The 23,149-nt window shown below is 37.6% G+C and overlaps 1 pseudogene; it reads right to left on the reverse strand.

Annotated features, from left to right (window-relative positions):
* Positions 1-17,493: 17,493 nt before the first annotated feature.
* LOC144652147 (uncharacterized) lies at positions 17,494-19,826 on the reverse strand (annotated as a pseudogene).
* Positions 19,827-23,149: the final 3,323 nt, after the last annotated feature.

A 23,149-nucleotide genomic window follows, 5' to 3' on the forward strand; every position in this document is an offset into this window, starting at 1 on the left:
TCAGTACAAACAGTAATAATTTAATTCACTTTAACAGTATCAAACGGTTTAATGTCTGTCAAATGTGATTTAGTAGTTTTCGATCTATTTTGCTTTAATGTTCAATGGCTGTCATAATTATGATAAATGTCACAAAAAATGCAACTGTCGGCTGGGATAAACGTTTCTTCAGAGTTTGCATGTTATGGAAAGATGCAATAATATTAATCAAATAGTTGTAGACTAGAAGAGACCTGATTAATCCCAGAATTCTCTTATTGCTATCTTTCACATACTCAATTCCATCTTTGGCATTTTTTAATTTTTTTAGCCCATAATTAAATTATACTGATAAATTTACATTGTATTGACACAAACAAAAACTTGCCATTTGTGAATTATTCTGACTTTCTTGTGGCTTTGATTGCCCTCCACTTCCACTACTGCCTGGCAAAGTCATCTTGGGCTGCAAAACAAAAAGATAATGATCAACAAATTTTGTCAACACCTTAAGCATATGTGACAGCCTTCAGGCGGCCATTTTGATGTCATGTGGCACAAAACTATGAAATTCTAAAAGTTATATGTTAAAGACGGCAGCTGAAAACCTTCAATAAGATATATATTAAGGATATCAGGGATCTCAAGATTCTGTAGTTTAGAATTTAGATGTCATCATGTGAAAACCAAGAATATTTCAAATTTTTCTGGTTGGGGCAAGGCACCCTAAGGGGCTCGCGTCTTCGGCGCTCAAAAAGTACCCTGCCACCTACTTTCCAAGTCAGGACTTGGAAGTTATGCCTTGGAGGCTTAACCTGCCCATACCCCAAACTGCTAGATTGAGAGTCCAGCAGAATTAATAGCCATTAGGCCACCACGCCTTCTTATATCTCAAATTAATTACTCATTCGTAATAACTTTTTATCATTTCATTGTTATTTCACCTGAAGCAAACAGTTTAAACAACTTTTTTAGGCAGTATATACAAAGTCCTGTAGACGCATCGCCTGCTTGGTGATGCTGGGCATGTGCCTTGCATGACAACACAACACCCTAAAGGCTAGAAATTGAACCACACCAAATCCACGAAATGTAATACCTACAGGTATACACCTTTTAGTGACAGAATATGTTTTAGTCCCAGTAAGTTGACATTTGAATACTTACATGAAGAAAGTTTTTCCAACAATTCATCTAGGCTTGGGGTTGAGTGCCGTGTCTTTTCTTGGTTTTTCCCCTTTTGTCTACATCTGGCTTAATAAAAGTGCAAAAATAAACTCAGTTCATCAGTGGGTAATATTTTTACTTTAGTAAGCTTCATGTTATCCTAACTTGCCTATATCATTAAGTTGTTACCCCACTGATATGTTTTAAGAATTGTAATAATTAATAATTATGGCAAATGTATTAAGTTAATTAAAATTGAAATTCTTAGTAAAATGTTTAAGTTGCTGCTAGAATTAAATCTGCAGCTATGCCAAAAACCTAATGATAAATTACAACCTTAAAATGACTGATGACAAATGACAATTAAACTTGAAGGGTCAAGAATTAAGAGCAAAATCACGCATACTGGTTCTTATGCATAATGAGTCTATATTATTTAATTTTTAAACACTCTCAATAAATTGGTTCTAGTGTCAACTTTAATATACCAGGGTAAATGTTTGAAAACAGTGAGTTTTTCTAGTAACATGTTCTTTGTAATTTTATTAAGTAAATACTTTCACAAAAAGAAGCGTATAAATTTAGGAAGAGTTGTCCCTTCCTGCAGTGTGCCACATTTGTGGGGTTATCTCCAATAAAATCGTATGCTACCCCAGGGGTGCCATACTTGTCCAGTGAGATATAATAAGAGCAATCCTTTTTGCTATTTTCTTGGTCATATTTGCAATTATGGAAGAAAAGAGAAGTCATGATGGTTATTTTTGGGTGGCTCTGTAGCATGCAACCTTGTAAACTTGTGCTATGTAGTTTCACTGTGTACTGCTCTCAACAGCTTCAAGCCATTTTTCCCTGTAATCATGTTACCCTGTTCATGTCATGTCCTGTATTTCATTCAAACTAATTTTATATTAAATTGACACAATCATTGTGCATCCCTAGTTCATACGATCATTTCTTGCTGGAAAAAAGTCCTTTACTAGGGACAAAGTGTGCAACACTTTAGTTCCTCATGAGCCTGTACAAAGGCAGCAGATTTCAATGTAAGTCAGAGATGATAATTAGAGTTCCCCACTAACATCAGTGTAATAAAACAGTAATAGTTATTGTTATTAGGATTTACTGTGAATGAAAATCCTTTTTAATCATAGATGAAAGGTTATTTAATATAAAATAATTGACACGAGTAAATTCTTTGAGCCTAACTAAATTAGTGGGGTACAAGGATTTTTTCCTACTGTGAAAAAGTCCAATAGAGATGCAGACCAATTATCTACCTGCAACCATATGTATGCATAAAGGAAATGTTCAAATAGAAGCACCACCAGCAAATTCATTATATTAAAAAATTGATTGATTAATTAATTAATTGTCATCATTACCGTCACTGTTCGCATCATATCTCCTTATGTAAGCAGCAACATAGTCGTGTGATATAGTTGAAAGCATTCTTGAATGCAAAGGGCCACTTTACAGACAGTGCATTGATAACAGGACTCTCTTACTCTTTTCTCCTGTTCTTGCCAAAATCTTTTTTTGGGCAGGAAAGCAAACAACACATAACCAACTTATGTTGGACTTCTTCCCAGTTCCCTGAAGCTTCTCAGGGAAATGCCTCCCAGCTTCTAGTCGGGTCAAACCTTCTGCAGACCTCCTCGGACGACCTCTTGGAGTGAGGGAATAAGAAATACCAGAGCTAGTGATAAGCTATTTTACAAGCTCCCTTCTGAATGTTCTCTGTAGCACTGGTGATCTTGTTTTCTCCTTGCACAAGATGTAGCTGTTTAGCACTGATAAGCCGCACGATAAGAGTGTATTTTCTACATTAAATATTTAAAAGTGCGTCCTGAGCCAACAGAGATGGTTTGCCAGGAGGATCCCATAGAGATTCGCATTCCAAACCTTGGCATTGGTAATGATAGAAATTGAAGAGAAAGACCAAGGACGGACAACTTCTGGCAAGGATGACATAAAATTATAAAAATTTACTAAAAACGTTTCAGTCGTACGACCTTCATCAGTTTACAGCGCATGGATACAAAGTTTTTGATGGATAGTTCGAACTCTTTTGTGTATTATCTACATTAGATATGTTATTTGTCAGGTCACTTAGTTTACATTTTTTGTTTAATGTATCAAACATTCCTTCAAGTGCTGGTTTCTTGTCTGTCTTTGAACCAACATGTGGACCTCCTGATTCTCTTAGCAGAAAGCTGTTGATATGAAACGTAAATGGAAGAAATCCACTTAGATCTGTGGTAATTTTGTTTGGATTTCTTACAGAACTTATTTGTATCACCAAAATGCCCATGTTACTAATTGAACCAAACCAAACCAAAGGCTCGACTAATCAAATGCGATAAAAATTCACTGTCACCCAAATGGGTTCAGTAATTGAACACTCAGAAAATTTTTAATGATTGCATGAATGCAATCAATAGTTTGGTCGAGATTATTGAATGTTTAGATTGTTTAAGTGCAATTAGTTCGAACTCTTTTGTGCAGTTCTTTCTAGTTCATTTGTATTTGATAATCGAACTCAATGTGGATGCTCAATGGAAGTTTTGTATGATTCCAATTCTGCCCTTGAATTTCACCTTTGCTTTATCTGTTGCCTGTGCACCATGTGGATTGTACATTTACTCGAAGGTTTGTGCTAGAGCTTGAATTATTGGCCTCACCAGTAAAGTTTGGGTTTGGGTTGATCTCTTTCAGGCAGTGTTGTAGGATCAGAAATATGTAAATATTTTATGAGCTGGAGAAACCGATCTGGTGAAAAGACTTTGGCAATGCTGGGCTGATAAAACCGCTTGTTAGTAGACCAGTAATCTGAAATTTTTGGCAGCTTCACGATCCCCATCAGCATATCCACCCCTTAAAAAACCTTGATTTTATTCAAGGATGAAAGCAGGAAAATCTCCTTCCATTTCCTTGCAGTGGAGATTGATTTCCATTGCATACAAATTTGTGTTGTCAACGACCAATTACAGCAGCTCTGTTGTAAACAAAAGCACAAAATAATCGAGGATGGATGAAATCCATGGCATTACACTTGAAAGCTTAACACATTCTGTAAATGCTGACACTTCAACATTGTCGAGACTTTGGTTCCATTTAAATTCATTGCTTTCTTCCAACAAAACTTCATCAAAAATCTTAAATGCCCCATGCTCTTTTTAATTACGTTTGGCACAGAGAAAAAAACGGAGTTATTTAAACTTCTCAGAGTTCTTTAATTTCTTCTTTTGAATGCATTTGTCTTGGGTTTCCTGTAGGAGAGGTCTTTATGAATATTTTTCCATCTAGTGACCAGAAACTTACAATCTTAGTGCTACTCCTCTTTTTGCCTGCAATTTTTATAATTTCTCTTCGGTAGGGAGTGAGGTTTTCGTTAATAAAGATCTTTGGTTGTGGCTCATCATTTGTGGTAAGCGTGAAGCAGTTTGGAAAGATGCTGGGAATCAACATGCTTCTTAGCTGAATGCGAGCTTTGTAAATGTTCAACTTGGTTTTAAGGCTTATGAACTTGGCCAGTATTGGCTTGCTTTCACGTTTCTGCTTGATACGATGAGATATTTCTATTTTGTCTTCTTTGATCTCAACACCAACCACTTGTGCTTTCTTACAAACTGCCTGGTCGAACAACATGTTAATATTGTCAGGGATACCACAGAATTCCAGTACATTCTTCCTGGAATATTGCTCAAGATTGTCAAGGTTTACCTGAAGGTAAATAAGTGTTCCTTCACAGTTTTGTTTGCTTTCCTTAGTTCTTTATCTAGTGACGCCACATACTTGTTATGGTTTGTCAGATCTTCTGATATTCATAATTTCTTTTCTGTTTCTTGCAATGGAGTTATTATCAAATATATGAAAACATGGGTGCATGTGAGGGAAAAGTGCTTTGATGTATATGTAGATGAAGGCAGAATAATTATTGGTTAGTGGAACAACTTCTGTTGTAGGTGCTAGTGTCAGTGATAAATTAGCCGACTTGTTGGATAGAACCAAAAACAATATTTACAAGATAAATTAAATTAAACCTTGAGAAAGCTAGAGAAAGCTAAAAAACAAGAATAACATTCAAAACAATTGATTTAATCAACTTTATTGAGCTTTTCTGATGTGTTTGCAGATGTGTTTTCCGTAACAGTCCATAGATGAACCCACAGGGAAACAGGCATCAGTCACTCCTTAATAAGGGGTGACTTGACACAAATTAACAGTGTGGCCTGTTGTTTACTGTATTTGAAAACCGTTACACACTTTAAAAAAATAATTTGACTGCTCCCCTAATTGATTGCCTACAAATGGGACATCATTTCATCTCTTTCAGCGCATTGTCCAGCGCATGGATGGTATGAATAGCTATAGCCACAAGTATAAGCAGATTCCATATCAACTATCGAATAAAAACAATTGATAGTACAAAAGGACACGACGGTGTCAACTGAATTCATGCAAAAGGACTCTAAGTCACGCTTAATATGATCGTTCAAAGAAATACCATGTGGACGACTGCAGTCAGTAATTGGGCGGGATTTTCCTGAGTCCTTTTTCGGTACACGACCGATAGGGTGAACACAACGCCATAGTTTGAACCATAGAGATGCGCCCTAAGGCGAGTTCCTTTTGGAATGAACTATCCATTTCAGATTTAAAATCAGGGCAGGTAGCGCTAGAGTAATTGTTGGATTTGTAGGCGTCGATAGAGGATGAGTCGGACTCAGGAATAAGCTTAAAACCAAAACGCAAACCATCGAGGATAAAATTTCTATCAGGGTCGTAAGAAAGTTCCTTGTCCCAAGCAGGGAGATGGCAGAATCTGTCGAAGAATGATGCGCGAAAGGTGCTGATGGTAGATTTTCCACTAGCGGGGACTGATCTATAGAATCCGTTTATTTTTTGCCTTTCTCAGCGTTCGTGGCGCCCGAACAACACTTGCCCTTATGCTGAGTAGAGGAGCAATGAATACAAACGTCCTTGTAGGGACACGAGTAAGGATAAGGACACCCATTTGGGCTAAAGTTCCAGCGAAAACATAATTCTTCATTTCCCGACCCGCGGCTATCTCCGCGAAGGTCGGTTCGGGGAGGGCGCTGTGCCACGGCGGCATTGAAATATTGCTCACTAAGGTCATCCAAATTTGTGCCCCATTTGCGCGGTAATCTTGATCAAATGCAAGAGTGGCCTTGGTTTGAAAACGAGTGCCTTTTTTGTTTTATTGTCCTGGCATAGGGCACGAATTGTTGTCGGCCTTGACCGTTTTCGCTGTGTGCCATGATTCTAGCGTCTCTCTAATGCGGTTGTTCCACTTGTCAATTATCTCAGCATTGTTAAAGTCGATGGCGTGATCAAAAGTCCAGGCATTTAGCACATTGTTTAGTATTGCTGATATGTTCTTTTCACCTTGTACATGTACTAAACACACTGGTTGTCGACCCGAGGACGAAACTTGAGAACAGGGAACTCTTGTTGTAGTGTTTGACTTAAAAACGAAAATTCATTAAACAACATAAAATTCATAGAACACTAAAAAACAACTGTTTTAGATACCTTCTGTAAGACATCCCATGGCAAAATATCCAGGCGTTTTGCTATATAAGCTTTTCTTGTAATGAATGCTTTGATATTTTTTTGATATTAATTTCTTTTTCTTTGACTTATCTGGAAAATGTTCAATAACCATTGAGCCTGCTCCCCTATATTCATTTCTTGATCTCAATATGTTGTCCACACAGTCGATTTTGCAGCATGTACAATTTTCAATTGATAAACTTTCAGTTGGTTTTTTGAGAATTCAAACTCTGCAAGCTGATTGGTGAAAAATGATATCACACGTGTGGATATCATTTTTATCAAGACATGTACCCGGTATGTGTGATACCATTTTACCAGCGGCAGTTTTAATAAATAATAACATAAGGTAATAATAAGGAAACATGTATCTAATTGGATATCAGATTTTATTTAACTTTTAAAAACGGGCAGACCAATAATCAAGCTTACACCAGGGCAGTTTTAAATCGGTGTTCGAACTTTTAAATCGGCGAACGAAAGAATAAATGAAAGGAAAAAACGAAACTTCAAAAAAATTGTAAGGTAATCTGGTGGTGGGCACCACCTTGGTCAACAATGTTTTGGATAGTCATTTTTTCCAAAAAATGTTATTACCGGATTTTTTCCAGAAATTAATTTACTGCAAGATTTAACAAGAAACGGTTTACCTGCCTTAATGGAAGTTGGGAAAGTGCCAGAGAAGGAGATACACATGCAAGCCACAATTTTGTTGTGAACTGCACGGAAATGATTGCAAAATATTTCACAAAACAAACAGTACTGCTTTGTGGTAAGAGAACATATTTAAGCCAAAAATTGGTAGACATAGCACTTCACTTTTGTTCTTTTTATTTCGAAATTAGCAGCGGATTTGTAAAACTTCATACGAAAGGAAGCATTTAAAGTTTTGAAATTAAAATGAAATAATCAAATTACCAAACGAGTAATAATTAGAGATAAGGGGAGTGCGACCCAAGATGGAAAGAGTTAGAGCAAAAAAGGGCCCAGAAGAAGATGGAAGATTAGTGAAATAACCCATGAAATGAAGTTTAAGAAATTGAACATTTATTTCTGTAATAGAGATGACAAGATGGTTTTGGGAAACAAGGTTTAAAAAATACAAGTTATTTGAATTTAAATTAAGTTTCAATATCAGAACGGTAGAAGGTAACACAACAGGATGTTGGTGAACATTTAGCTTTCATGAGCTGAAAAAGGAAAGTAATAATAATAATAATAATAATAATAACAACAACAACAACAATAATAATAATAATAATAATAATAATAATAAAGTATGTAAATACACAACATTTAAAGTCATACTGTGTCAAAAATTAAAAAAAAATAGAGATTACCTGGTAAAACTGTTTAAACACAAAAAGATTCCTCCAAAGATGGTCTGCCACAGTTCCTTAACAAAGGTTAATATTACTCACTCTGTAATTTATTACATTGAAAAAAATTAGGCTGTGTTGAAGCACTGCAAGACTAAATGTAAATTAGTACATGCTCAAAGTTCTAAAAATGTTGTAATAACAATGGTTGTTATTTTGTCAATATTTTCATATAAGATAAATCCAAACTTTATATTACAAGCTGTTATCCAATGCACATGAGATACTATAGAAAGTTATCACATTTTTGGGGGTGTACAAATTACTCACTCTAGGTCATCGTCACCATGAGAGAAATCATCGGAACAATCTGTCTCTTCACAATCTTCGTTTAGTTCAACTAAAGCATCTGTTAAGGCATCTGTCAATGTTCTATAAGCAGACAAAAAGACATATGTTACTGTTCAGGTGAGGCATACTATAACTTTCATAGATGCCATCCATGAACAGAATTATTACTTATAACAACAGCTGCTTTGATCCTAGGCATATGTAGAAGGTATTATGCTGCAGAATAAGCAAAATAAATTAATAAATAAATATATTTAAAAGTGACAATGTATCTAGCACTGCTGTGCTAACCGGGGACATTGTAAATAGATAAACAGATATTGTAAAATGACTTAAAACAGCATCTAGGTTATTGGTTAGTTAGGATGCTCTTAAACACGTACCTCTTAAACACGTTTCCTCTGTCCTCCGGCTGTCTGTAAGGCCCCAGATATTGCCTTGGATATTAACTCACCCAATTTGGTGCGACTGAACTGTGGAGTTGACATTGTGTTCTCTAGCAGGGACAAATATGTTTGGCCGATACTGCTGGTGTTGTTCTTTTTGCTGCCTGGAGCTAGAGGTTCATTTGAAGGCGTGCTCATAAAGAATTGAAATTAAACCAAATTTCAATAACATTACTTTCTATTAGAAAATACGCTGTGAAGCCCCAAACTTAGTAGGTGTACTCCCCCTATGTTAGTCATAGATGCAAGAAACAAATGGCTAATGCACACATGAGATATGTTACACACTAGTAAAAGATAAAATGCATAACATTTGTAAGTACAATTCCAGTATGTGTCAGGTGACTGTCAAGGAGTTGAAAAAATCATGTTTATATAAACCTGGTTGCTTTCTCAGTTGTGAAATGTACATGTTTGACTCAAAGTTGACCAAAGGTCAGCTTTTGCAAACTACCAGTACATATCAGAGAAAAAAAAACTTGACGTTGATAGCTGATTGATCTTTGATACATCAAGTCCAAACAAGGAGCAAATTTCAGCTAACATTTTGATAGAAAACTTTGAATGCTTCGAATTTTTGACGAGGTCACAGATGTTATGAGCATCATACATGAGTGGATGCGCATGCTGGATTGAAATGTCAGCCATCCCTTTGTTTGTTCTTTGTTTGTTCGTTTTTTTTCCTCCTTCGTCTGGATACCATTGCTGAATACACCATTTGCCTGGTTTGCTCACCAATCTGGAATTTAGCAATGAAGTAGTCTCTTTGCTTGGTTGAAACTGACTGAAATCGCGTTCTGCACGCACTTGAGGACTGGTTGGCCCACCCATTGGTAGCGATGGTCCAGAATATGGCCGTAACCAGAGACAAGGCAAGGCCTTGCTAGTGGGTTCTGGGGGCATGCCCTTCAGAAATTTTTAAATCTAGAAGCTTTGAAACTCTTTCAGAGACATTTTTCACGAGGTATTTCTTGGGAAAAAATCAATCTTGTTCAACTTTAGTCTCATTCTGCACTCAAAGAACCTCGGTCTCAGAATCAAACCATCGATACCAAGCTTTCCTTTCTTCTTCTAATTCTTGCAGATCGTCATGCTCTTTATGCACGACATCAAATTCATCTTTAAAATGATCCAGATGAAAGCGCTCTTCTTCCAATTGTTCCATCGGCGCATCTGGCAAGTCACGCATCATATCGCATTGATTTTTTCCATCTGTTGTTTTAATCTTCTATAGGCAGAGTTTCGATTTGAAAATTTAATTTCTAAATGATAAGCCATTCCTTTTTCAGGCATTTTTCTACTTTGTCCTGTCGTTTTACAGTTTTTCAAACAGAATGGCTCCATGCCTGTCACGCTTTTGGGTGGCTCGAGTTGCAGCGTCGCCTTGAAGTCCGGATTAGGTGACGCGTCTTAACTATGAAATGCTGGTGCGCTAACAATGCTCTTTGTTTGGCCAAGGAAACAAAGCTCCAAATGAATAAGCAAAGTTAAACAAATATTCATAACCACTGGCGAAACGTAACCACCATATTTTACTGTGGCACTTGCAGCGACTGGGCCAAAACGAAATCAAGACAAAACAAACTTCTAGGCGTGTCGCTTTAAGGCGTGTGGTAACGAGGTGTTAGGGACTACCTTATGGGTCGTCTTCGAAGGTGCAAATTAACCATGGAAAACCAAAGTTGATGGTTAACGGCGATTTATTGCGACGATTAATAAGAATCAACGATCAAGGATGAACGATCGTAAACTGAAAATTAACAATATAACCAATTGTAATCAATTTAGCTGAAATGTTGCGTAATACATGGTCTAAACGCGTGCCCAAAAACTACGTACTCTACAGGACTATAATGCAACTAAAATAGCAAACAAACTAAAACAAACTACATTTAAAGGCTAAACGAGCGAGATTCTGACAAAACAAATTGCACGATGGATACGTGTGGCTGATTTACAGCCCAAAGTAATTATGTTGCTATTCTCAATTGTGGGCGTTCACTTCATGATCCACAAAGTGTTTGATCCAATTTACTCATTTTGCGATTATAAATCAATTAAAAGTACAATAAACATTCATTCGTGTACTTTCGCCCTATTGCTATGCAATTAAAACTAAACAAATTAAGAAGTTACTTACATATCGATCCCGCTTGTGCCAAAGGTTAAGAATAAGACTAACGAAAGGTACTTGTGATCAACTTGAATCTCGCAAAGCTATGTTTAAAAGAATGCTAAACCCGGCTTATATATGCGTGTGGTGATGCTAAAAGGTCCATCACAAAACCAATAGAAACGCAGATAAACATATATAGACACTGTAACTAGGTTCGTAGCTAGGGTCAATACACTTAAGTATTGTTGTATCAAGATAATAAATAATGAAGTTAAAAATAATGACTTTTGGCTAGTATCCTTAACACGGATGGACAACAGAAATAAATGCTCGAAAAAAAAAATGTGTTTACCAAACAGTCAATTCTGTTAAAAGCTTTCTATTGCTGAATGGCCAGTCACCGGGAAAAATTATGTATACTGCAAGTGTGGATAACACAACAAAATATTCTTTATCAGAAATCAGATTTACATTTTATTTATTTTGATTTTATATCTCAGTTGCCATTGCCCGTTTTGCTGCAAAAAAGTCTTTCATGGTCACATTGTACACCTAGAGAAAACAAGAAAAAACAGAAACTGTAAAAGCTATACTCCCTAATTTTGATAATTTTTCTAGCTAGCACTATATTGAAAGTGACCCCCCACCTCCAACATAACTTCCCCTCCCCAACTAATATGCTATACAAGTTCTCCATTATAATTTGGGCATCATGCCATGCAAAATTGTTGCATAAAATATAGTGAGGGTTGAGGGAATTGATTATATCAATATTCTGTTCAAATACAAGCAGGAAATCTCCTTGGTAATAAATTTTAATAATAGCTACACACCGCTGGCCCTTGTGGATCTGGGTAGTCACCCATCTCCCCACCTACTCCTTCCCTCAGCACAGGTTTGATGCTGTCAGGGTAAATATAGCTGGGGAGTGTCTTTTCCTGAAATTGTCATTTGCCAACGCCATTTCCAAACTGTTTAATAAATAAGAAAGGAAAATTAGATATATACAAACGTGCATAAGTAACAAGCGATGCAAAGAAAACCTTGACAAGATCACTTGTCTACAACACATTGTAAATCCAAACGTGTGAGATGGTTTGTGGTGCCATTATCGTTGGTGTTTTTAGAACAAACCATGTAACACAATGGGCAGCATATATGCTTGTCGAAGTGACCGCCAACCATCTTTTGGTTCCCTTCATTGGTTGCTTTAATCTTCCTCTTAAAACGCACACAGCTAGCATACTGTGCAAAAGGTTCACCAGGTTTATGATCACTCAAAATCTACTTCCTCTTCTCTCAATCTACGCTTCTTATTCTTTTTAGCGTTAATCTCCATCATTTCTTGCCAGTGTCTCTTGCATTTCCTGCTGCCCAGCTGCTTGTGAGGCACCCTGCTTACAGTTAAGTCATTCTGTGAAGCCATCATCAACAAATCTCTTTTTAAGCTTCACGCTTGTTGGGTTGTGTACTGTGTGATAAAAATTAAAGCACAAAATAAAAGTTAAAATTAGTTACTGATTAACACGATAATAATGCTAATGATAAAGGCGTCCCATTTGATTCTCCCACTCTTTGTCTTCCAAATTTGGCCCATCCAGCTTAGCTTTGTAGTTTGGTAGTGGTGGCCTTCTTGCCCTTGTTCTTTTAGGGGTGTGTGCTTAACAGGCATGTTTAACTTGTAAACTCTTTGACTTAGTGAGTGATAAATTTGAGTTCTGTTTTAGTCTATTTATTTGTACATATTATGCTAATTTATGGTTACATATTTTTACATGTGACTTTTGCTGTAGATGAGTGGTGTTACTTAGGGACAAGGAAAGAAGTTTTTATCAATTCTCCTTTTTCTATAATTTGTATTGTAGACAAAACACACCGTGAAAAGGAGGGGCAGACAAAACACACTATGAAAGGGAGGGTTCAAACTAATGAATCCTCAGAAGGACTGGGTAGGGGAAGGAGGAGGGGTTGGTATTTTTTTTGGAACAACAGATTCTTTTCATTTTAGAATAAAACAATTCAAAATGTCACTTAACAAGCATAGAGCTCATAAAAAAATTATACAATATTTTTGGGACTTCCTCTTGGGAGTTATCCCAAAGAAGAGTTCCTCAAGAAATATATGCATCATAGACTGGCTCTTCTTAAAAGCTATTTTAATACATAATGCACTGAGAGCAGAGTGAAAAGTGCATGCAAAAAGAATGTTAAGTCCACTGTGAGCTCACACAATTTTCATGTCACACACAAAAAAGCTCTGCTTTGGAAGAGTAGTCCTCCTTTTACTACTAAGATCCAGGGTTGTTCTGTGTTGAATGACTCACGAGTTTTTTCCTTTGCAATCTCATCGGTATCCTGACGCAGTTTTGACGACAGCAGACCATGTTGTATACTAATGTGTACTTATCAGAGCTTTGCCCTTCAAACATTTGATTTTAATGTTGCCTATAGTTGGCATGGAACACATACCAGTGGTTTTGGGGCGAAGACTTAGAAATATAATAACATAAGCATCCCTCAATCCTTCAAACTGCTTTCGTAATGGTTCTGTTATGTTTTATAAACCTTCCTCTCGCCTATCATACTTTTTCAAACCCTCCAGGTTTAGACAAAGTTTTTGAGTAGTTCACATACCAATCGCTTGTCAGGCTTCAGTGCTTGGTTTGTCAAGTAACCATCCTGATTTATTTCCCTTGTGCAGTGAGTCAGAGATAGTTTGCCTAGCACAATTGAGAGGAATATGACCAAGTTCAAAAAAACTTTTGAAGGAGAGTAAAGTCTGTTTCCTTTTTGTTTGTGAAAAAGAGCCATCGACTGTGTGAAAGACTTTCGTCAACATTTAAATCAAACTGCACCCCTTTGCTGGCAACGTTATCTAAAGTTTCTGGATACTAGTGTCCTGTTATTTAACTTCCTGGTGGCAATATTATTTCAGCATGGTTCACATTTAAAGTGACTTGTTTGAATTTCTTGCCATTGTATTTTAGCTCGAAGTTTCCATTCCTGACCTGTCTGGCATTGATGTTGCCAAAAACGTTACTTAGTGCTTTGTCTAAGAAGTTTGTTCCCCATTTTCTGCTGGCCTTTTAGGCGTATACAATCATACAAAGGTCAAACACCATGTTTTGAGCCAATCTAAAAGAAGCAATGATTTACATCAGGAATGTAACAACAGGTTTTGTAGTTAGGTGAGTAGTGATTCTGGGTACCCACCTCAGATCGAAACCCAGTGCTGTTACCAACTTTACTTCGTGTATCCTTTGTTACATGTCATGTAAGTCTAGTGTCCTTTTATAAATATTGTAAAGGCGCCTTTACTTATCTGCGCTGTGATAGCCAGTACCATGAAACATTGCCTCATTGCTTAAGACACTGTCCTTTCCCCAAAGTTCCCGCCAGCTCTGTTGTTGTATTAAAGTTTTCAAACTTTGAAAAATGCTTCCTTTTGGTGATGTAGAATGCGCAACAACAAGAACAGTGCCAGCACTTTGAAAAGAACTTCGCCTTCACTTTGACTTCTTCACAGAAACTCTGCTTTTTCAAGAAAGGTGGACTGGGGAATCAGTTGCTTTTCACAGATCACGGCCTTGGATTTTGCTGTTTTTAAAGGTGATGATATCAGAGTCCTCAACTCTTCAGTGGGTTCCGCTTGAGGCTCCCAGTTGCCAAGTCTTGTTGGCGAGAAACTGTTGAATTCTTCTTTAGTTTCTTGGCTGCTGCAGGAAAGTAACCTTCCAATGCTGCAACTCCTTCTACCACAGGATCTCCACAAAATTTGTGGCTTGCTCGTTAGCCTGACTGACAAGCAAAAAATTGACTTTTTACACAATTGATTGAAAGATAGGTTTTCAATATTTATTAATCGTGAAAAAAATGGTAATAAAAATGAGAAAATTGAAGCAAAATTACCTTACAGTTTCCATTATGTATTTTCAGAGTACATTGTACATCAAAATGGTCATGGACTTTTTTTTGGAAGAATACAATGGCTGTTAATGTAAATCTTTATTGCTCAATGTCATCACTGGTTACTAAGCTTCTATCAGTGATTAACCTCTACTTGCTATAATTTTGGTGAAGTGCCCAAGTTGACCCTACTCTGATTGTTTAAGGTGGTGATGAAGCTAAAGGGATGAACAGTGCCTGTCATCACAATGGTCTAAACATCCACATTTTATGATTTGCGCATGGGTGCCCGTCATGGTGCACTTTAATCACCCAGCACAAGCATCTTGGGTATAAAGCTCGTAACTGTTTGACTTCCTAAAACAACAGAAAAGGACACGTTCTTAATCCTGAGACAAGACTACTCATGTTGTCTGTTTCAAAACTTCTCACTAGGAGCATTTTGAAATCGATTATTAATTGGACTCCCTTTGTCAGTTTCTATCTAATCAAATCATGGGTCCCCAGAGCCACTTCTTCCTCATGCACCAGCTGTCTAAGAGGGAAAGGGGGATGAGAATGTTAAAACTTTTATAAAGTGTTTCCCAGTGTCTCTTATATCAGACTGCATAACTTAAAATAACTTTAATATGCTTTGTGTCCAATATATACCATGGAAATGTGAAGCTAAATTTTTCCATGGCCAGATTTGCTATAAAGCACTGGAAATACAAATGATTACTTGCCTTCTTAGTCGTATGGAAAGACAACGTATAATAACAAAAAAAACAAGTGCAGCATTTTACACACCATCTACCAGCCCTTTTGATAGAAGTATCATTTGCTCAACAATGGGCAGCTCATCTGGCTGTGGAATGCCAAATACTGTGTGTGCTAAGCTCTGTTTCAAACAATGTTTTGCACATCTTTATGATCAAGGAGGAAAAAAGGATTTGAAATAACAAAGGCTTTTCAACCAATCGAGTGTTTTTTGTTAAAAATGCAATCATTCCTCCAAAAACTGTTTTCTGACACCTCTTTTGTCACAACGTAGTGTAAAACACTGACACTTCGTCCATTGAAATTTTCTTCTTTTTTGTTGCTCTTGAACTGCTTCCGGTCGCCATTTTAACATGCTGAAAGAAACTCTGTAAGTTGACAACTGTTACTTGACATCTGATTGGCTCGTTCTTATAGCACTCCTACTGCCTCCTGCTGCTTCCTCCTGCAGTTTACTATGTCACGATAAACGCTTATAATTGTGTCAAATGGCCATAGCTGAGGGGGAAAGTCCTGTCTAAAAATCGTGGACACCTTAAGAAAACCTAGTTAAAATCAGTTGTTTAAGTATGCCAAATCACTGGTACCTGCACCTGAAGCTCTTCTGCAAATGTCATCTGTGTCTGTGGCTCAAACTTTCTCAACAACAGGCTTGCAGTATCTTTCTTGTGAAAATGTCTGCCTTCAATTTATTATATTTTGTTATATTTATTATACCCTATGGCTTAAATTGTCTTTCTTTTAGTGAAAACTTAGGTAAGAGAGAAAGCTCTACTTTAAGCTAATTGTGGAAAAAAACCACCCATGACCTTTCTTCTTTAGCTCATTTTCTGCCAGAAAATAAAAAAAAGAGACTAATGATGGTGACCTATGACAGTAACTTAAGTTACTGATAAGCATGGGACCCTCAGTTTAAAATAATAAGGATGCTAAAATATGTTACCATGGTATTTACAATAAAATGCTAAAATACGATATTATTTACAATAAAATGCTAAAATAAGTTATTATTTACAATAAAAACATTCCTAATTATTTAGAGACGTAAATGCTTTTCTATTTTTTCAAATAGTTTTTGATAGCTATTGAAGAGAAGAAATTATCGAAGAAAACCTTGTGATTGACGTTCTTTGGAAGTGATTGTGTTTAACGAAGACATCATTGTCGCCCATAAGTAATTCTGAATTTGCTTGTGTCTTGGTTGTTTTTCCAGTGTACACCTCAAAATCATAGAGGATGCCACTCACTTCACAACGAGCCTAGACATTGATACCCCAATTATTTGGCTTGTTTGGCAGATATTGCTTCAAGCTAGTACGTCTTTTACTTATCAATGAAGTGGTTCTCTCTGCGGGTCTATTTTTTTTTTTTAAATTTTTTTTTTTTATGTCTGCACTGCAGAGATTTGTGTTGCCTTACTCCAACACATTCTTATCTGGGGCAATTTGATAAAGGACATCATCATTAGCATACTTTGGTACATTTCCATTTCAAATTTAATGTCTTTTTCTCTGTATCGAGGGTGGGCTTGTCTGCTAAACAAGGAGATTAATCAGGTTGTCGTATTGCAATGGGGTTTTATCTTTTGAGTGGTGGTGAAGGTAAAGGCTCACCTTGAATGTCACATCATAACAGACAGGCCTGTGCTTACGCCATTGTACATAATGGGAAGTATGCTCTCCTCTGGCTCAGGGTCTGGGTCGGAACAGGAAATAAGTCCATGTGCTTGCCTGGACTTGTACAATATTCTAGTGTTTTTGGTGACCCCAATGGCATTTCGTAAACTAGCATTTTTTTTAGATAAGATCTCTTTGTTCTTTTCGAAATCTTGTGTTCCTCTTTAGTAACTTGGCCTTTCTCCTTCTTGCAAATGAACTTACAGTGTCGCATCCAGTGAATCATACACTCCAAGAACACCTTTGCACACTTCAGAATCAAGTGAGGCAGCAACTTTTGTGATGTCAATAACCTTTGTCTGTGCGTGTGTTCCAGATTTCATGAACAGAGAAGCGCCTATTTCATTGCTTAATGCCAAGGACATAATAAACACATCAGTGTCCTCTGAATAGACAAGAACAGAATTGTAGCCATCATTGGCTGCATGAGAAGCACGGAGCAGTAGGCGTCCATTCTTCTCGCTGACACTGTAGTGTTGGAACCTCCTCACTTCCCTCTGAGGTAATTTTCTAGCATGTATCATCAACATTGGCATACAGCGCTTTCTCCTCCAACTTCTCTCTGCGTGCTTGCTTTTCCCACTAAATGACAATAAAAGGGATAAGACTTGTCTTATTGGTTACTCTTGGTTACTCCACTGCCTAACTATCTGACTGCTAGAGATGTTGCACAGCTGATACCCTGACGCCTCACCACATAGTTCATGATAGATAGTTTCTTGTAGGTGTCAAATACAACATCTATTCTGTTACATTGCACTACTACACTTATTTCAAAAAATCCAAGAAACATATTGTAAACTACCTTATCTAAAAGTTCTCCTATCTCACTTTGAATTATATATATATTGATAACAATACAATTGTGACGTACGTGATCTTGGGAAAGAAAATCATAAAAAGTTTATAAATTTAGGATCAAATTTTGGGTGCTCCTTGTGAGCACCCGCAATTCCTTGGACATTTTGGTTAGTTGAGCAGAAAGTTGTTTCGCTCTTATACAGTGCTTTACGATGACGTCAATTTGTGTTTTTTTGTGTTTTTGCTTTTTTGATTTTTTCTTTGATTTTCTTTCTAAGACTCATTTTTGAGATTGGCGTTGCCTTTCTTGATTCTTTGGTTCTTCTCCGCGCCAGCCTCTTCAGTTTTTTAACGACCTGCAACAAAATTTTAGTTCTATTTCTTTTTTTGTCCATCAGAGGCCACTATTAATTTTTATTGCAGAGGTTGAAAGGGAAGAAAATAATTCATTATGTATTTACCTATAAGTGAGCTCACTTTTTTTGAAATATTGCATACCATTTCTTGTTAAAAACAAAAGATATAGCCCTTTTCTCGTCAAGAGTCCAGAAGGACTATATTGCTAGTAGGCACGGGCTTTGGGTAGGGGTCCCCCTGCTTCCGATATCTGTTTCCGATAAAAATCAAAATTTCCGCACGAGTGAGGAACTGGGACCAAGTTTACATTATAAAACGTCCTACGAACCTGCACGTTTCAAACCATTTGGTACCAACTGGCTGGACTCTACGTGCAGTTTTGTTTTTAAACGTGGTATGAAGTCTAAGAGTTATGGCAGGGGTCAAAAACTACCTTCTTCTTGCGTTCCTTCCTTTCGGTTTCTTCTGCACAACGCACCATAGCTTCTTCATCAGCTTTTTCGTCTTTGTTGATGAGGCTGTTGGCCATTTTCTTTTGACAGTGCAGAGGAGAGAAATGTAAGAAGACAGATTGGTGACTTGAGATGTTCAATTATAGTTTAGGAATTCTAAAGTGTTGCATCCAGTGAATGCATGCACTCCAAGAACACCTGGTGTTGCACACTTCAAAATCAAGTGAGGCAACAACTTTTGTGATGTCAATAACCTTTGTCTATGCGTGTGTTCCAGATTTCATGAACAGAGAAGCGCCTATTTCATTGCTTAATGCCAAGGACATAATAAACACATCAGTGTCCTCTGAATAGACAAGAACAGAATTGTAGCCATCATTAGCTGCACAAGAAGCTTGGAGCAGTAGGCATCCATTGGCTTCTTCTCGCTGACACTGTAGTGTTGGAACCTCCTCATTGCCTTCTGAGGTGATTTTGTAGTATTTGTCATCAACATTGGCATACAGCGCTTTCTCCTCCAACTTCTCCCTGCATGGTTCCTTTTCCCACTAATTGACGATAAAGGAGATAAGACTTGTCTTATTCGTTACTCTTGTTAGGAAATTCCTCCACTGCCTAACTATCTGACTGCTAGTGATGTTGCACAGCTGATGCACTGACGCCTCACCACATAGTTCTTGATAGATAGTTCCTTACAGTTGTCAAGTACAACATCTATTATGTTACATCACACTCCTTCTTTCATTGCCATGGACAGGACACTAACGGCGACATCTCTAAATGTGATTTGATCTCCCTTTACTCTTTGCACCAGGGACATGCAACAACGATACCAGTGAAGCCTTGTTCGTCTTTTGCAGAATGCAATCTGAAGATGATAAGGCCCTGGGTAGTGGTCCAACATAACATAATTTATAATCCATCAAATATTTCTATTGCCTGCGATTTGCGATTATAAAGGAGTTTCGTGGTAGGCAGCTATGGAGAGTTGATTGCTTTGACAGTTAACAATTAACAATAGCCTCAGCCTCTTTCATGAAGGTACTGAAGATTTCTTCATTGAGCTGAGCAGCGAGCTGTGTGAGAAGCGTAGCCAACACATTTCTGATTGTACAGATCTGATGCTCCCAGGCTCCACCCATGTGGCTTGCTTCCAGGACATTCATCTTGAAGTCTCTCCAATCACAGTTGTTTTAATAGTTCTTGTCATATTTCTCCATGTTCCATTCTTGACAACGCCTGCTACAGCTCATTCTTGGCACCAACATAATTTGTACCTTGATCGGATCATTGTACTGGGCCGCCACATCCCACAAAAGAGCGATAGGCACTTCCTCCACTTCGTGCTGATCCCACGGCGCCAATGATTCCCCACCCAAGGGCGGTTTCCTTTGCATAGGGTTTATCTTCGTTTCTTGGAATTACCTCTAATGGCTTGATTTCAGGGGAGCAATTGAGGGCAATAAGAAGGCCAAATTCTTTGTTCTTGTTTAAGAGCATGGTCTTATCTGCAATTTTCTTAAGGTGTGGCCAGTTAAGGACAGATTCAGGCCATGGAATTTGACTCTTTTTAGCTGGTATGGAGGATCTTGAGTATTTCTTGAGTAGAGCAATTTCCACATCTCCATTGTAGCCACGTACAATTAGGCCTTCGATTCTTTGGCTTTGCTAGAACTGTTGATAATGACAGCCAACTTCCAGTCCCTTTATGTCTTATTTTCAGAGAAGATCTTCTCTCATGATTTCTCGTCGTAGCGTAGGTAAGCAACTTTCCATTGGAGTTACTCCTGAAACTGCTTATGTCATAAGGTGTCTTACAGAGAGAACAAGGAGTAGTTTCCGGCTTCTTTTTCTTGTCTGTTGTTGCCAGCATTGCTATCTGCTACTTCATGTGAGTCGGTTACAAAAACATTTAACTTGGGTGGTTTTCTTCTATTGAAGCTATTTGACTTCCGCCCCTTGTCTGGATCTTCCTTAACAACTTCTCCTTTCTGAGGCCTGACTGTTGTTGTGGGATTGCAGGCAATTCTTGACTCCTTTTGTAAAAAACAACAGAAGACGGAAAGGATAGGATAGCTAAGCACGGTTCCTTTGTCGTGATGTTGATCTTCTTCCTCCTTATTAAGCCAGCGGTCCACTTTGCAACTCCAACGATCGATGAGGTAGCAAGGAAGTTTGTGGACCATCATTTGATTGTTGTCTGGATCGTCTAGGACTTTTAGATACTTAATGCTTTTTCGCAGCTGTCTAGCAGTGAATGAGGAAATCTGAAAACTTGCGCAGGCTAGCTCCATCATTTTGGAGAATCTTAGGCCATTCGTTTATTTTCTTTGTGCAGGCATCTGTGACGACTAAGGGGTTTCCAATTTCCTATCGTCGAGTAGGATCTTTTTTGCTTGCTTGTATGCTTCTGCCCTATCCAATAGCAGTAGGCCACTGATCGCTTCCTTCGGTTTGTCTGTTGTGTACCTGATTACTTCCTTCGGTTCCCCTGTTGTGTACCTCCTGAGATAGTACAATATTTGAGACACCTCCTTTGTCTGTCCTTCTAAAATGGTCTCAAAGGATTTTAGCCATACGGGATAGTGAAGAAAGTCACCACTAAAGACTTCCGGTTCAGGATGCGGAAGTGTGTTTTGTAATCATCGTTGGCACAGAACATCTGCTAATCTAGTGAGAGGTGAGTTTGGCTTCTTAGTTTTTTCTCTGTCCATGTGGCTGGTAGTCTTCAAGATACTTTGGTTCGTTATTTGCATGCGGACTGTCTTTTGTCTTGGGTCAAACAGTTTTTGAGTTATTTTTTCAAAATAGCTCTTTAGTCGGCACGATGTTCCATGACTCAGTCAGTGGGTCAGTAAAGTATGTTTGTTTGTCACACCAATCAGATTTCAGGTACTATCAGAACCAATCAAATTGCAGTTTATAAAGGCGAAGCAATCTGACGAAATTATGTGTCGCAGCGTGTCGCAGTTCGTTTTCGTTGAAAGATTAATTGGTGAGTGAATTATCATGGATTTGAAACGTATTCGTAGTTTGCGAATCAAATTGTGAGCTTCGATACAAAGTTCCCAACTTCGACCCGAATTTATTAAATCCTTCTGTAGTTATGTTATCAAAAAGGGCTTTGCTACGCTAAACTGTTGGAAACAAATGTCATAAAAATAAAAAACGTTCAGTGACGTTAAAAAATGTTCAGCGAGCCGTAAACATGTTGTCTCGAACAAATTAGTCTTCCCTGTCGTGTTGCGTCGGCTTCGATTAAAATCAATTTTACATATGAGTAAACCATCCAGTTTCATCCGGTTTACAAACGCAGAAGACTTGAAATTCAAGACAGTGAAGATTATGCCTCACAGAAATCGTTAAATATGTGTTTTCATACAAAAAAGTTAAAATTTGACCAAATTTCTACATGTATGAAATTCATTTATCGGCCAATCACTTGCGTGATCGCTGATGCGAAACGTTGTCTTGCACTTCAAGCTACTTTCCTTGACAAGTTCTAAAATCTTCGAGTTCAGAAATTGCCATGACTTTCGAGCAACATGTCTTGTTTCTCCTCAACTACCAAACTTGGAAAGTTCAGTCGGGCCGAAGTCGGGAAATTTATATCGATGTTTGCAATTTGATTCGCAAACTCGCACCGTAACTGGCAACTTCATAACAAAGTTTCAAATTTCCCAACAAACTTCGCAAAGCGGGCGGCCAAAGTAAACTGAAATCAACTGTAAAACATTTCGTTCAAACATTAAATGAACCGGTACAAGTAACTTAACTGTTAAAAGCAACTACGATCGATAGCAAAAACAGAATAAGAGCGTCCCATTTCGTGACAACTTGATAACTCAATTAGTTCTTGTTTGTTGAATAGAATTTACGTTGTAAATGAACGAAAATCTTTGTTGAACAGTTTTGACAGGGAACAAATACTCCAGGTGTACTGCGCTTTAAAGAACTTTTCCGAAGAGAGTGGTTTTTTTAGTTGATTCGTTTATTACTTCGTTTATTATAGTACTTTTCGTTCAATGTCTATATGGAGACGTGGCTTTTTCGAGAAAAACAAGGGTATCGTGTTACGTTCGTTTAAAAAAAAAACAAGGTATCATGTTACAAAAGTGAGAAAAACAACGGTATCATGTTACAGTGTTTGGCAAAAAGCCAAAAGTATTCCGTAACAAACAAAAGTAACCCGTTACGGTTGCTACAAAGCTAGCAACAAAATAACCGCTTTAAACAGAATAAGAAC

This window comes from Oculina patagonica, chromosome 4 (genome assembly GCF_052425735.1).
Source record: "Oculina patagonica isolate OP01 chromosome 4, crgOcupat, whole genome shotgun sequence".
In the NCBI taxonomy this organism is placed as follows: domain Eukaryota; kingdom Metazoa; phylum Cnidaria; class Anthozoa; order Scleractinia; family Oculinidae; genus Oculina; species Oculina patagonica.